Genomic DNA, 13828 nt, shown 5'->3' with positions numbered 1-13828 from the left:
GGGACAGAAGAGGATGTCAGCATAAAGTGTTTCCACTTTCAGATCTTCCATATAACGGTCATGAGAGCCTCTCCTATTTGAAAGAGAAAAATTGTCTTTAAGCAATGGCCAATATTATTTCATTGAAGAAGTTACTGGAAGCTGCTTGGCTGATGCTTTGACAATTTTTCCATTTAAGCATATGCTGAAATAAGTGTATACATTCAATTTTTCATTAACAGATGCATGTTGAATATTGTATTGTACATGAACTTTTAGATTGATAATTTACAAAGAAGAAATGGTTTGTGAAAATGCTTTGGCAAACATTTCAATGGCATAGTTGATGATTCTCCCTCGCTTGGCCATTTAAAGTCTGGTAATGTATCACAGAAAAAAACTTTGGTGGAATGAAATACCTATATATGCAAATGCTGAGCATAATTTGATGAAGAATCTCCGCATGAAATTTTAATCTGTCTTTTCATTTTCAAATATGGTGTATTTTCAGTATTTAAAATATTATATTGAAAATGCTATATTTTCATGTCTTATCCATTGATGTGTAAACTCGTATCCTGACCTAGATAGCTCAATCATGACTTTGACATGTGTAAGTTATGAGGCCAGGCATCTTGTTTTTTTTTATATCCTGCAGTACAGAATAATACAAAGATTGATGAGAGTAAAAGGCAAAATCAGGTGAACTTGAAAGTAGTGATTAGGTGTCACAAACCTGTCATTTTAAAAACATTAAGCATCTGCGAGGAAGATAACTTTGGGAGTTATGGAGCTCCTGAGAAACAATGCATTGGATAATGCTGTATAATGAGTCTCAACGCAGTGGGGATTGAGCGATAAGGAACAGCATGTAGGAAGCTATGTTGGAACATAGAAAGAATAAGAAAGGAAATTCACAGCAATGCTGATAATAGTATTTCTAAAATAAAGAAATAAGGGTTGCAATGAGGGGAAGAAGGACAAGGGGAACAGAGAGACACACAGGCACAGCTGGGTTGCTGGCGAATCACTAAATCATCTATCAAACAAGTCCTTTTCTTGTATCTTATTCAGGCATGCAGGAGAAGTGTAAGCAGAACCTGACTACTGCTTCCTGATCTAGACAAGCCTTTAAAAGATTTGGCCTTTATAGTGACTTCAGAGTTAAGTGGAAAAACTTTGAAGGTCTGTACGTCTTACTTTTATTGATAACAACTCTCACTGCCCCATATCTGCTTGCATGATATTGTAACCCAGAAGTGCAACAATATCTCCCTGTGACCTGGACTGTCTTTCACATGTACTGATTCAGTCTCTCGAAAGGCAGATCAAGCATAAACTTGGTGCAACAGATCATTAAGTTACTTCATTTCACAATGAGGTGAACAACCATTATGATCAGACTGACATAATTGAAATAATCTTCACATAGTATGATGTGCTTTTTGTTTTATATTACTATCATACTATTCTACATCAGTGGGTTACCTTACTTGGCTTAAACAAAATCCCCAACTTAGTGAACTCTGCTTCCTTGTTCGTATGATAATCAGGATAGACACAGACATGTTGCACCACAGCTATTTGACAAAATTACTCACTCATTTGATGGACATGGGGGCAATTAATCTGTATCTAAAGTGTATAGCCAATGTAGCGCCATCAAAACACAGTCCGATTTAAAATACATTTCTCCCCATAAATAAAGTAGCTAAGCATACAAACGTTAGTGGAGAACAGCACAACTGTATTAGCTAGCTAGCAAGCAAAATAGTATGCAATGCCAATGCAAATTACCTTTGCTAACAGAATAGAGCTAGCTACACCATGTTATGGGGTGGTAGCTGAACCTTATCAGATGACCTCTGTGGATTCACATTGTGTCAGGAGTGCAGATTCATTCAATCAACCGTGAAATTCAGGAAAGGATTGTTATTGTGGTTATTGAGGTGAATCAGTAGAAAAATCAGCAATAGGAATACAGATTGTTTCTCACACTGCTGTTGTCACAAGACAATTTAACCCATGATGGTCAATGTTTGTGCAACTTCTCCATCTGCTTGTAATATGTGTCTGAAGACAGGGCAACCAAAAAAAGGGCTGTGATCTCCAAATCAGGAGAATTTTATAGGGTGAAGCAGATAGTACTTCAGAAGAGTCATGTCAAACAGAGAAGCAGAGTGGGACAGGAAGGGACAGAGAGATTAATGGTAGGTAGCCAAGACTAGTTTATTCATCTTGACAGGCTATTAAACTAGGTCCTGAATTCTAAAATACGGAAGCAACAGCATCTGTCATGGACAAAATGTAATTTACTCACCAACGATAGTAACAATTACAAATAAAGAATACTCTTCAGTTCCTCCAATAAAGCAATTCTCTTAAATGCACTGTTGATTTCGATTCAGTTCCGACAAGATAATTATTAACAAAAAGCTTTTCTGCAAAACGTTGAGCCTTTGTTACTGCATGTATTATTCAGTTGCAAAATGTTTATTCACTATCTGTAAGATTGTACTCCAGAATAACCAATTTATGTCCAAGCCAAATCTTTTACCTGTTATCAAAGATGCACTTTTCATGTAATTATATGATACAGACAACTTTCAAATGACATTGGCCACTCAGATTATCTTGCCTCAAATTGGATATTAAATGATGCACATTGCAGTTAGTGATATTTGACATACTTGTAAAACTTGTCCTTTAATCCAATTCGCAGCAAAAAAAAAATCAGTTAATGACTGTTTCTAACATGGTCATTGAAACACAATACATTTTTAGTATGTCTGCCCTGACAGTTTCTAAAACTTAAAGATGCAGCATGGATTTTCTTAAAAAATTGTTGACAGTTTATTGTAGACGAATGTTTATTAAAGCTATCCATTACATTGTATTTACTAACTATTGTATATAGGTCAGCAGCATCCTGTTTTTTCCATTATCATTTAACCCCATTACACAGTACTCTAGTATTCATGAGGAACTTACAGTGCTGACTTCAGGAGATTCCTTGGATTTTCTTGCCTGTATTCCCCTCAATAAAAGTTCTGGAACAACTTGATTCCAAATGAATAGCAGCAGAATTGCAACATTTATATAGAAGTAAAAGTGCCGCAACTTTCACCATGTCACTGAGCCTGTATCCAAAGTGAAAGTAATGCATGCCAGAGTGTAGAAATCAAGACATTCCCGAAGTGACTTTTGCCATTTTAAAATGAGTTTACGTAACACAAGACTTTAAACTTGTGTTTCAAAATAACCTAATTGCTGTAATTTCAAAACACAAGGTTAAAGGCTTGGTGCAGGTGTGTCCAACCTTTTCACGTAGGGGGCCACATTACATTTTTTGTTTCACAAATGGGGCTGGTGAGACAATTTAGGAATGAGGAAGGCATTAAAAATTTATCTTGCTATTAATCAAAATCACTATGTTGGACACTGATTTAATGAGGTACCTGGCATTTTATTTTTTGCTTGCTCAAGTAGTCAATATCTGCAAATACACCTCTTGTAGCGATGCGGAGTATTCCAGATAAGTGTCCCTCTGTCAGGAATGATCTTAATTGCTATTCTCCCTCCTCTGTCTGCCTGTCTGTCTCTCTCACTCTCTGTCACCTCCCCAGGTTGTCCCCCCACCCCCAGCATTATTCCCCCTCTCTGTGTCCCCCTCTCTCTCCGTACCCCCACTCTCTCTCCGTACCCCCACTCTCTCTCCGTACCCCCCCTCTCTCTCCGTACCCACCCTCTCTCTCCGTACCCCCCTCACTCTCCGTACCCCCCTCACTCTCCGTACCCCCCTCACTCTCCGTACCCCCCTCCCTCTCCGTACCCACCCTCACTCTCCGTATCCCCCTCTCTCTCCGAACCCCCTCTCTCTCCGTACCCCTCTCTCTCTCCGTACCCCTCTCTCTCTCCGTACCCCTCTCTCTCTCCGTACCCCCACTCTCTCTCCGTACCCCCCCTCTCTCTCCATACCCCCCCTCTCTCTCCGTACCCCCCCTCTCTCTCCGTACCCCCCCTCTCTCTCCGTACCCCTCTCTCTCTCCGTACCCCTCTCTCTCTCCGTACCCCTCTCTCTCTCTGTAACCCCCCTCTCTCTCCGTACCCTCCCCACTCTATCTCCGTACCCCCCCCTCTCTCTCAGTTCCCCCCCCTCTCTCTCAGTTCCCCCCCCTCTCTCTCCGTACCCCCCCCTCTCTCCGTACCCCCCCCCCCTCTCCGTACCCCCCCCCCTCTCCGTACCCCCCCTCTCTCTCCGTACCCCCACTCTCTCTCCGTACCCCCCTCTCTCTCCGTACCCCCCTCTCTCTCCGTACCCCCCCTCTCTCTCCGTACCCCCCCTCTCTCTCCGTACCCCCCCTCTCTCTCCGTACCCCCCCTCTCTCTCCGTACCCCCCTCACTCTCCGTACCCCCCTCACTCTCCGTACCCCCCTCACTCTCCGTACCCCCCTCCCTCTCCGTACCCACCCTCACTCTCCGTATCCCCCTCTCTCTCCGAACCCCCTCTCTCTCCGTACCCCTCTCTCTCTCCGTACCCCTCTCTCTCTCCGTACCCCTCTCTCTCTCCGTACCCCTCTCTCTCTCTGTAACCCCCCTCTCTCTCCGTACCCTCCCCACTCTATCTCCGTACCCCCCCCCTCTCTCCGTACCCCCCCCCTCTCTCCGTACCCCCCCCCTCTCTCCGTACCCCCCCCCTCTCTCCGTACCCCCCCCCTCTCTCTCCGTACCCCCCCCTCTCTCTCCGTACCCCCCCTCTCTCTCCGTACCCCCCCTCTCTCTCTGTACCCCCCCCTCTCTCTCTGTACCCCCCCCTCTCTCTCTGTACCCCCCCCTCTCTCTCTGTACCCCCCCCTCTCTCTCCGTACCCCCCCTCTCTCTCCGTACCCCCCCTCTCTCTCCGTACCCCCCCTCTCTCTCCGTACCCCCCCCCTCTCTCCGTACCCCCCCTCTCTCTCCGTACCACCCCTCTCTCTCTGTCCCCCTCTGTCTTTCTCTGTCCCCCCTTCTCTCTCTCTGTCCCCCTGCTTTCTTTTTTTTGCTCTTTCTGTCCCCCTCCTTGCTCTCTCTATCGCTTTCTGTCCCCTGCTCTCTCTCGCTCTCTCTGTCCCTGCTCTCTCTTGCTCTGTCCCCCTGCTCTCTTTCTCTCTCTCTCTCTCTGTCCCCCTGCTAGCTCGCTCTGTCCCCCTGCTGTCTCTCTCTGTCCCCCTGCTGTCTCTCTCTGTCCCCTTGCTCTCTCTCTCTGTCCCCTTGCTCTCTCTCTCTCTGTCCCCTTGCTCTCTCTCTGTCCCCCTGCTCTCTGTCTCTGTCTCCCCCTCTCTCTTTCACTGTTCCCATCTCACTCACTCTCTCTCTCTCTCTTCCCCACTCCTCTGTCTCTCCATCCCCCCTCTTTCTCCTTGTCCCCTCCTCTCTCTGCCCCCTCTCTCTGTCTCTCTCTGTCTTCCCCCACTCGCTTTGTTCCCCCCCCCCTACGAATGTTGCTGAGAGCATGAACTGTCAGTTTCACAGCTGACAGGTGCTGAGGGCAGAACAGCGCTTCCAAACTTCATACAGCTTTGCGATTTTTTGACGGGTTTCTTTTTTCTTAAAAGCCTGCCAGAAAACCACAAAGCTGTCTGAAGTTTGGAAGCACTGTTTTGCTCTCAGCACCTGAGGGCTGTGAAACTGATATTGAGATTTTTGTTTTTAAAGCCAGTCTGGTTGTCAAGAAGAAGCCAATAGGAAATCTCTCATCCCTGAAATTACCAGTCACGGAGCTCAATTTTTTTTACCACGGACTCTAGTGTCTGTGTTCAGACACGATGCTGACCCCTGATGATAAATTTCTGCCCTGTATTTCAAGCTTCAACTCATTAATTTGTTTGGTGTCAGCTATGACTCAGTTGGTAGTACTCAAATATACTACATTTAACATATTTTTTGTCTGACATAACTCGTACTGTAGCTCAAAATGTTATATTCTGAAAGAAATCTATTTGTTTGTATTTGAATGAATCGGTATTTCCTGCTTCCACCACCTGTTCCATGCATTCACCACTCACCCGCTTTCAATCACAGGCCATAATCCTCTAGCACTTCAGTTCTGGACAAGATGAAACGCTGCCTATGATCTACATTATCTAGTCCCTTTAGAATTTTAAGAAATCAATCTAGTGAGAAAATGGCCGGTCTACATAAATGCTCTTCATAATCCAGTCCATTCATTCCTTCAATCATTCTGGTTCCCCTTTCTGTATCCTTTTCATCGTTACAATATCCTTTTTTGTACTGTGTAACCAAACTTGTACACAGTATTACATGTGTGGTCATAGCAGCTATTCATAAAGTGGCAGGATTGCTTCACAATTACTGATTAATGTTAACCCTTTGATACAGCCTAACATCTGATTTGCTTTACTCACTGCCACTGAGCATTGTTTCGACCCCCAGATCTCTTTTGTTCTCTGCGCATTTTATTTTCTTTCCAAATAATAATTTCTTCCTGGATTTGTTATCCCATGTGAACTGTTCTGCATTTCTCTATCTTAAATTTCTTTTGCCATCTGTCTGCCCAACTCTCAAGTATGTTCAAATCCTCCTGTAACCTATCCTGTTCAGATTTTCAGTCTACCACCTTGATTAGCTTTAAGTCATCTGCAAGTTTAGGCACTGCACTTGTGACTCATCCACTGCCTTACCCTTATCAAGCCCTTTTATCACATCTTCAAAGGAAACCAAAAGATTTAATTGACAAGACTTCCTTTTCATCAGCTGACCAAGTATATTTTATGATTTTGTTTAGCATTTTATGAGCAGGTGCTAAGCATTATCTTTAAACAGTTCTCCGTAACTTTATTGACAAAGAATGTCAAACTCAATGTTCTGTAGTTTCCTGGGTCACTAATGTTACCGTTTTTTAAAAACATTAGTAACATCTGTCTTTCTCCAGTCCCCAAGCACCTCTACAATAATCAGTGACGTCTGGACGATTTGTGCCTGAGTTCCTGCAATTTCCTCCCTTAGCTCCTTAAGGCTCCTCAGATCTATCTTATCTGGCTCCTGAGATTTATTTACCTAAAGTGTGCCCAGCTGTTTGGCAACCGTGCTAGAAGTAATGTGAGTAGTGTCACAACTTAACCTCTGAAAATTTCTCTAGTTCTCTTTCCTAATCAAATAGGTTACTTGTCTCCTTCATAAAACTGAGGCAAAAAAATTAGCTTGCACTTCTGCAATCTGTGCAATATTGTTTGTCTTGCTCTCGCCAGATCCCAGCTTCAGTGATCCCACTCCATCCCTTGTTTTTCTTTCTCTTAATGTACGTTGATTATTCTTAATTCTCTTGCCATGCTCAGTTCAAAAATGGGCTTAAAGACCTTTCTTCCTTTTTATAAGTTGCCCTGGCTGACCAGGCAATAGCATCTTTAAGCTATTAGCCTTTGCTTCATATAGACACACATTGATCCATTGCATTTAGAATTACCTCCTTGAAGAAACTCCATAGTTCTTGTACTGCCCGAGTTATATTTAAACCTGACTCTGACAAGACTTCTCCATTGAATTCAATATTTCTCTTGTAAGTGGTGAAGAATAACACACTAAGACGTTTGTTTCCTGTGTCCCTATCCTGTTTTTCTTTCACCCTGGAGATGCAGCAATACAACTATTACAGTTGTTTTTATGAATTCTTATCTATTGGTAATGTTATATAGCCCCTTAATTCTGTGTCAGTAGAGTAATGCCATACATAACTGCCAAAAAATGAGTTTATACGCAGAGAGGATAACATTGTGTTGGTGCTTTTTTGCTACATGATAAATTGGATTATAAACAATTTTTAAACTTATTTCCATGACTGGCAACTTAAAAGTAAAGTGCTTTTAAAATAGCATTTGGAAGGGTTTGGGACCCATATGTTTCAATTTAGAAAAATGTTTCAAAGGAGCTTTCATCAAATTACTGCAACATTATTTCAGAGTATATATTAACCCATTTAGATAAAAATATCACTTGTACCAAATTCCTGCAAGCATTTTTAAGTAAATTCAGCAATACCAGCCTTAAAATAACACTAACGGAAATTTGGTATGAGATCTTAAGCTGAATAGTATTTCAAGAAACCAGGTTGTTGTGATCCCATGTTCTTCTGGATTCCCGAAAGACGTGCTTACAAAATCACAGATACAAGCCTGCAAGTGTTTTACAGACCCTGTTGGATAGCCTGCAAAAATGGGCCTAAGGATCACAATGCGCGATTAACACGTGCTCGTTGCTTCCAATGAGGCAGCACACCAACTTCATACTGCCTGTTAATTTACATGATTGCAGCATGCAGTCCAGTACTAAACACATTGCTGAATGCCTCAGCAGGGGCCCGAAGTTCGTGCGATGCTAGCACCACCGAAAGCTAGCAGGCACTCCTTAAAGTCAGCCTGCATCTCTTAAAGGGGAGGTGCTGGCAGTGGCTGGGGATGAGTGTCTGACCGGTAAATAGAGTGACTACTGGAGCAACAGGGAAAGATGTGCTCCCAGGTTCAGATGCTGCACTGGAGATAGGCTAGCAGAATGGGCAGAGATGTGGCAGATAGAATTTATAACAGAGAAATGTGACATGATGCATTTAGTCCTTCGACAGCACCTTCCAAACCTGCCGACCTCTACCACCTAGAAGGACAAGGGTAGCAGATACATGAGCACGCCACCACCTGAAAGTTCCCCTCCAAGCCACACACCATCCTGACTTGGAACTATACCCCTGTTCCTTCACTGTCGCTGGGTCAAAATCCTGGAACTCCCTTCATAACAGCACTCTGGGTGTACCTACCTCACATGGACTGCAGCATTTCAAGAAGGCAGCTCACCACCACCTCCTCAAGGGCAAGTAGGATGGGCAATAAATGCTGGCCTAGCCAGCAATGCCAAATCCCATGAATGAAAATAAAAGGGATAGGGAGAGGCAATATAGACTAAATGGTACAGTTCCAAAGAGTGTACAGGACAGAGGGACCAGGGGGTTCATGTGCCTAGATCTTTAAAAGTGGCAGGAGAGAATAGTTGGGGTCTTGGAATTCATAAATAGAGGTATTGAGTACAAAAGCAGGGAGATTATGCTGAACCTTTATAAAGTTCTGGTTCGGCCACAGCTAGAGTATTGCAGCCAGTTCTGGTCACTACATTTTCGGAAGAATGTGTAAGTCCTTGAGATGGTGTGGAGGAGATTTAGCAGAATGGTTCCAGGGATGAAGGAATTTAGCTACAAGGTTAGGTTAGGTTGATGAAGCTGAGTTTCTTTTCCTTGGAGCAAAGGAAATTGAGGGGAGATTTGATAGAGATGTACAAGATTCTGACAGGTGTGGATAGGTTAGACAAAGAAAAACTATTCTCGTTGGCTAATGGTACATGGACTAGGGGACACAAATTTAAGATTTTGGACAAGAGATGCAGGGGGGATGGGAGGAAGAACCTTTATATGCAGCGATTAGATTGCTCTGCAGAGAGCTGGCATGGACCTGATGGACTGAATGACCTGTTTCTGTGCCATTATGACTCTTTAGTGCAGGACGTGGAGAGAAGGATGGATGTCCTCTATCCACGGGGGGGGGGGGGCAAGACACTGTGAAGGCATTGGGACTAGACAGCCACTGCAATCGATACACGCAGTCCATCCCTGAGGACCTGGATGCAAGGACTTCAATGACCTCATGAATGATCAAGATCAGTGAATGCATCTTCAAGCATCTTTAGCATTGAAAGGGAGGAGGTATTAGCTGTTTTAGTGGGCCTAAAAGTGGATAAATCCCCAGGCCCAGATGAGATGTATCCCAGGCTGTTATGCGAGGCGAGGGAGGAGATAGCAGGGGCTCTGACACAAATTTTCAAATCCTCTTTGGCCACAGGACAGGTACCAGAGGACTGGAGGACAGTGTATGTGGTACCATTATTCAAGAAGGGTAGCAGGGATAAGCTAGGTAATTATAGGCCAGTGAGTCTAACATCAGTGGTAGGGAAGCTATTGGAAAAAATTCTGAGGGACAGGATTAATCCCCACTTGGAGAGGCAGGGATTAATCAGGGATAGTCAGTTTGGCTTTGTCAGGGGGAGATAGTATCTAACAAACTTGATTGAATTTTTTGAGGAGGTTATTAGATGTATAGACGAGGGTAAAGCAGTTGATGTAGTCTACATGGACTTCAGTAAGGCTTTTGATAAGGTCCCACATGGGAGATTGGTTAAGAAGGTAAGAGCCCATGGGATCCAGGGCAATTTGGCAAACTGGATCCAAAACTGGCTTAGTAGCAAAGGGTGATGGTCGAGGGTTGTTTTTGCAAGTGGAAGCCTGTGACCAGTGGTGTACCGCAGGGATCGGTACTGGTACCCTTGCTCTATGTAGTGTGCATTAATGATTTAGACGTGAATATAGGAGGTATGATCAGTAAGTTTGCAGATGACACAAAAATTGCTGGTGTTGTAAATAGTGAGGAGGAAAGCCTTAGATTACAGGATGAAATAGATGGGCTGGTAAGATGGGCAGAGCATTGGGATATGGAATTTAATCCTGAGAAGTGTGAGGTGATGCATTTTGCGAGGACTAACAAGGCTAGGGAATATACAATGGATGGTAGGATCCTAGGAAGTACAGAGGGTCAGAGGGACCGTTTTGTATTTGTCCATAGATCACTGAAGGCAGCAACACAGGTAGATAAGGTGGTTAGGAAGGCATGTGGGATACTTGCCTTTATTAGCCGAGGCATAGAATATAAGAGCAGGGAGGTTATGATGGAGCTGTATAAAATGCTAGTTAGGCCATAGCTGGAGTACTGTGTATAGTTCTGGTCACCACACTGTAGGAAGGACGTGATTATACTGGATAGGGTGCAGAGGAAATTCGCCAGGATGTTGCCTGGGCTGGAGCATTTCAGCTAAGAAGAGAGACTGGACAGGCTCGGGTTGTTTTCCTTAGAGTAGAGAAGGCTGAGGGGGAAACCTGATTGAGGTATCCAAAATTATGAGGGGCATTGATAGGATAGATAGGAAGAAACATTTTCCCTTAGCGGAGGTGTCAATAACCAGGGGGCATAGATTTAAGTTAAGGGGCAGGAGGTTTAGTGGGGATTTGAGGAAAATCTTTTTCACTCAGAGGCTGGTTGGAATCTGGAACACACTGCCTGAAGGGGTGGTAGAGGCAGGAACCCTCACAACATTTAAGAAGTATTTCGATGAGCACTTGAAACGCCATAGGCTACAGGCCAAGTACTGGAAAATGGGATTAGGTGCTTGATGGCTGGCATGGACACGATGGGCCGAAGGGCCTGTTTCTGTGCTGTATAACTCGATGACTCTAAATGCCATATCCAACCAACTGAACCACTAGCCTCAGAGGCTGCTCAATTCATCACACCCCATCACTCACCTCCCAACAAACACTATCAATCAGGATTCATATCTAAAATTCCTAACTTCACCTCACCCTCACACACTGTTGCAAATCTTACACCCACATCTCACAGCATGCGCACATTACCAGATAATCAACCATGACAGCCTGTGGGAGTCGCAGTGGCTGCGTGGGGCTTGAACCTCCTGTCTTCTTTCAGGATAACAGCATTTGCCTTCCCGCCACTCCCACTCTGCCCAGCGCCCCTGCTACCCATCAGCTGAGATGGTGCAGTCCAAAGCTGTGTCTTCTAGGACTTGAGCTAGTTAACATTGTCCATCAAAGCCATCTGCATTCTCCGCTACTGAAAGTCAGCAGCTCTCCAACAGTCATGCTGCTGTCACTGTGGGGGGGCGAGGGGAACAGGCAAAGCATACTGAAAGCGGGCACCAAGGGTGACTTTTGTCTGGAATATTAAATGGTTTGATTTATAAATTTTGTGGTAACTTTTATTTTAGCATTTTGACCCAAGAAGATGTTACTGGTCCGTAACAGAGGGAAGGTAAGATGTGAGACTGTTGGTACATGGGGAATTGGTGTTGTGTTCTCTGGTACCACAATCAAATGAGTCAATCATGGACTGCACGGCCAGAAAAGAGATATGTTTGTTGCCTCCTCCCTTCCTCCTCCTCCTCTTCCTTCTCTTCCTCCTTTGCCTCCTCTTCTCTGTCCTCTTTTCCCTCCTCTTCCTCCGATTCTTTTCCTCCTCCTCTTCCTCTTCTTTCTCCTGTTCCTCCTCAGCTGTTTGTCATATACCTGGTGACAAGGGCAGTGCCCTCATGATGACGAGGTCATGCAGCATGCAGCAGCATCTTGATACGCACTTTGTAGGGCTCCTTCGGAGCAGTCCAGGCAGTGGAAACATTGTTTAAGGACCTCACAAGTCTGCTTGTTCATATTTTGTGTGGCAGCATGGCTTTCGTTATATGCATGCTGCCCAAGTGTGTGTGGTTTGTGCACCAGAGTCAAGAACCTATGCTCTGTCGATAGCCCTTGTTGCCCAGTAGCTACCCTCTGGTTTGTTGTGGTGATTCTAATCTAAATAGTATAGTGGACTGCTGCAGAAGGAGGCATCATGACTGCAGCCAGGATACTGAGCTTTGACCTGCATGACACTCTGAGTATTGTCACACCAACTCGACTCCGAAGGAGTGGAATCCCTTCCGGTTGCGATACGTCTCAGAATTGACGTGTGCACAGTCGATGGCACCCTGCACCATTGGGAAAGCCTGCAATTCTCACAAACTCATGTGCTCACTCCACCTGTTTATCTCTGGCAAGGTATAATGAAATGTATTCAGGTCACTGCATAAAAGCCTCAGTAACATCTCTTATGCAACAGCATACGGCAAACCAGGAGATATTGCAAATATCACCTGGTGCAGCCTAGAAGAATCCAGACGAATATAAGTTCATGGCCATGGTCGCCTTCGCAGACTCTGCCCTGAGGCTACAGTTGTGGCTGCAACAGGTGGCAGATTTCAGTGACCATCTCCTTCGTAAAACAGAGACATCTGTTGCACTCTTCCTCGCTAGGGTTGAGGTAGGGGAATTGGTCCTGAAGACCCTGGGTGGATATGGCCTCCTGCTAGGAGCCCTTTCCCCCTCCTCCTCTTTCCTCTTCCAGCAGCTTGTGTACCTCTGTGTCTCCTGTGTTCATTCTCCCTTTCATATTGTAGGTCAAGAGGAATGCCAACAACTGCATTCCTTGTCTGGGTGCAAATGATTTGTGCAGAATCCTTGAAGTCAGGACAAAATCCTTCAGCACCTGCCACACCACTCCCTGGAGGCTTCAGCAACTTTAAGTAACAGTACAAGTCACCAAGCACTTCTACAAATTCAAGCAAGAGCCAATGGCAGCAGTGTGCACCATCCACAAGATGCACTGCAGTAACTCGTCAACGCTCCTTTGACAGCACCTTCCAAACACGTGATATCTATCACTGAGAAGGACAGGACTGCAGGCCCATGGGAACACCACCACCTGCAAGTTTACCTTCAAGTCACATGCCATCTTGACTTGGAAATATACTACTGTTCCTTCACTCTCACTGGTCAAAAATCTGGAAACCCTTTCCTAACAATACTGTGGGTGTATCTACACCACATGGAGTGCAGCAATTCAAGAAGGCAGCTCACCACCACTTTCTCAAGGGCAATTGGCCTACACTGTTTGTTACAACCTCAAAAAACTCCAACAGATTCATCAAATAAGATTTCACTTTCATAAATCCATGTTGACTCTGTCTAATCACTTTCTGATTCTTTAAATGTTCTGCTACCACGTCCCTAATAATAGGTTCCACCATTTTCCCCATGATCTGACACTTGAACATCTTAATTTGGGGGAAATTCTGCTAGAAAGGTCTGTCCTACACTCCCATTTCTACATCTCTTATCACAAGTACTTTTAGTGACTGTGGTGCAGTGGATGT

Source organism: Heterodontus francisci, chromosome 17, assembly GCF_036365525.1.
Source record: "Heterodontus francisci isolate sHetFra1 chromosome 17, sHetFra1.hap1, whole genome shotgun sequence".
NCBI lineage: Eukaryota > Metazoa > Chordata > Chondrichthyes > Heterodontiformes > Heterodontidae > Heterodontus > Heterodontus francisci.
Note: the sequence above shows the minus strand (reverse complement) of the source record.